Source organism: Otolemur garnettii, unplaced genomic scaffold, assembly GCF_000181295.1.
Source record: "Otolemur garnettii isolate 467f Iridium unplaced genomic scaffold, OtoGar3 scaffold00026, whole genome shotgun sequence".
In the NCBI taxonomy this organism is placed as follows: domain Eukaryota; kingdom Metazoa; phylum Chordata; class Mammalia; order Primates; family Galagidae; genus Otolemur; species Otolemur garnettii.
In genome coordinates this window covers 1,403,743-1,407,119 of record NW_003852421.1, presented here as the reverse complement: position 1 = coordinate 1,407,119, position 3,377 = coordinate 1,403,743, and the positions used below count along the sequence as shown (strand labels likewise).

At 36.5% G+C, this 3,377-nt stretch overlaps 1 pseudogene; it reads left to right on the top strand.

Annotated features, from left to right (window-relative positions):
* Positions 1–1,700: 1,700 nt before the first annotated feature.
* On the top strand, positions 1,701–2,427 carry LOC100951030 (annotated as a pseudogene).
* The last annotated feature ends 950 nt before the right edge of the window (positions 2,428–3,377 follow it).

Sequence of the window (3,377 nt, the reverse complement as noted above, 5' to 3'; positions counted from 1 at the left end):
TAATCATGTCCTTTAAGTCCTTTATATAATTACTGACTCCTTTGCCTTCTTATTCTATTAGTTATAAGAGAAATGTATTGAATTCACTATGATTATGGATTTGTATATTTCCTCCTTTAATTCACTCAATTTTTGATTGCACACTTTTAAACTATATTTCAAAGTACATTCAAATTTAGAATTGCTGGGGCGGTGGCTGTGGCTCAGTGAGTAGGGTGCCAGCCCCATATACTGAGGGTGGCGGGTTCGAACCCAGCCCCAGCCAAACTGCAACAACAACAAAAAAATAGCCAGGCATTGTGGTGGGCACCTGTAGTCCCAGCTACTCAGGAGCCTGAGGTGAGAGAATCACCTAAGCCCAAGAGCTGGAGGTTGCTGTGAGCTATGATGCCATGGCACTCCACCGAGGGTGACCAAGTAAGACTCTGTCTCTACCAAAAAAAAAAAAAAGATAGAATTTCTGTATCTTTCTGATGGATGGAACCTTTTAACATTATTAAATATCACTCTTTATTATTATTAATTCTTGCTCAATTAAAATCTATTTGTCAGACAATTGCATAGCTTCACTTGCTTTCATTTGGTTGATATTTGAAGGGTATGTCATTTTCTATTATTTCACTTTCCAACTTTCTGGATTCTTACACCCAACTGTATATTAAGTTTTCACTTTTATAAGCTGCATTATGCTGCTATTGTTGAAAATCTAGTCTGATAAACATTGTGCTTTAATTGGAGTATTTATCCTATTTATATTTAATGTGATTTCAAATACATTTGAATTTAAATATCTCACTATTTATTTGCCATGTTTTAAAATTTTTCTTTTTCTTCTCCTTTCTTTACTTCTTTTGGATTAATGTGTTCATTGTTATTTTTGTCTTCATCTCTATCATTCTCTTTGTGATTGGCCTAGAGATTATGTCATGTATACTTAATTTATTAGCAGTCTTTTATAAACTAAAATCTTATTATTTCCTGTACTCTAGAACTTTACAACATTTTTACTTACTTCTCCCTTTTCATGCAATTTTTATTCATATATCTTAATTTTACATGTATTTTTAACCCCAAACAGTGTTATCATGGGTTGAATTGTGCTCCTCTCCATAATTTTACATGTTGAAGTTCTATCTCCCAGTACCTCAGAATGTGACTATGTTTAGAGATATATCCCTTAAAGAGGTGATGAAGGTAAAATGAGGCCATTAGGGTAGGCCCTAATCCAATATGATCGGGGTCCTTTTAAGAAGAGGAGATGACGACACAGACACACACAGAGGAACCACCAGATGAGGACATGGGGAATAGGCATCTATCTACAAGCCAAGGAGGTTAGCATCACAAAGAACCAAGCCTGGCCTCCAGAAGTATGAGATAATGCATTTTTATTGTTTAAGCATCCCTAATCTATGATACTTCTTAATAGTAGCCAGAGAAGACTAACACATACATCATTATCGTTATTGTTTTAAACAGTTTCATCCTTGTATTTACTCTATTGTTACTTATTCCTTCTTATATCACTGTGCTCTCTTCGGGATGATTTTTCTCATTCTGGTAAACTTCTTTAGAATTGCTTTTGGGGATAGAGTAAAGGAAGCCAATTCCTGCACCAAAGTTTCTTCTTTCCTTTCCTTCCAGCTCTCTTTTTCTCCTTAACTCTAGCCTGTTGCCTACCCTTTTACCACGGCTTTCGCATGGCCCTCAGCAATGCTGACGTGCAAAAGTAGATTAAGCATATGATGGCTTTCGTTGAACAAGAAGCCAGTGAAAAAGCAGAAGAAATAGATGCAAAGGCAGAAAAAAGAGTTCAACATTGAAGAAGGTCAGCTTGTGCAAACCCAAAGACTGACGATTATAGAATACTATGAGAAGAAAGAGAAGCAGATTGAACAGCAGAAGAAAATTCAGATGTTCAATTTAATGAATCAAGCAAGGTTCAAAGGGCTAAGAGCAAGTGATGACCTTATCACAGACCTACTAAATAAAGCAAAACAGAGAATCAGCAAGGTGGTAAAAGATACAACCAGTACCAAGTGCTGCTGGATGGACTGCCTCCAGGGTCTGTACCAATTGTTGGAGCCCCAAATGATTATTCATTGTAGGAAACAAGATTTACCTCTGGTAAAGGCTGCAGTGCAAAAGGCAATCCCTATGTACAAAATTGCCACTAAAAACGGTGCTGATGTCCAAACTGATCAGGAGTCCTACCTGCCTGAGGAAATAGTTGGTGGTGTTGAAATCTATAATGAGGATCATAAAATAAAGGTTTCCAATATCCTAGAAAGCTGGCTGGACCTCATAGCCCAGCAGATAATGCCAGAAGTATGGGGAGCCTTGTTTGGTGCAAATGCCAACAGGAAGTTTTTTAGATTAGGCCTTTGGGAGAGAGAGTCCATCCACTGCACTACTGCTATGATATGAAAGCTTCTGATATTTGAAGAAATAAGTTTCTGTGTTGCTTCCTCTTTGCTGTCCTAATATTGGTCTGTATTTATCAGTGGAAACCCTTCTGTGTCTAATGCCCTTGGCCTAATTGTTAACAGTGGGAGAATGTTTCATTTGCTCTGATTGGGAACCCACCCCTAGTTCATCTCAAAGTAACGCAGCACTAAGCTGGTCCTACATTGTTAGGTGGTGGCTGCATGAACTTCAGAGAATCTCCTGCTCTTTCTCTACCTTCCTGTTAACTAGTCTAGTGGGTAATGATTATGGTGTTCTTGGCCTTGAGGTCTCTGCTCATTAGGTTTCAAGTGCATGTGGCACATGCATTCCTCCCAGCGGTAGGAGCTTCACTGTTACCTATTGGGGCCTAGAAGTTTTCCTCACCTGTAAATGTGATTTGAAACCTAAGACATGAGTATGCTTTATTTATTAAAGTAAAAGATTTATGTGGAAAAAAATTGCTTTTGGAATCGATATGCTTATGACAAATTCTGTTTTTGTTTATCTAAAAACATCTTTACTTTTAATTTGCTAAGTAGAAAATGTTAATTAATATAATCATATCATTTTTGAACACTTATACCAAGCACTGCATTTACTATTCTATATACTTTGAAAAATTAAATATTGACAATGGGCCAAGGAAGTAGATATTGTCATCTCTACTTTACAAATGAGAAAAGTGAAATTTCTAGAGGTTTTTCAAGGTTCCCTATGTAGTCAACAGCAAAAATTTGTCCTTACTTGGAAAGATATTTTGTTGGGTATTGGATTCTAGGTTGGTACTTATTTTCTTATAACTCTTTAAAGACGTAATTCCTTTATTTTCTAACTTCTCTATTGAAAAGTCAGCTTTATCCACACATTTTTAATACATATATATGCAAATGTATAGCAGGATACACAAGAATATGTTATAGCTATTGATT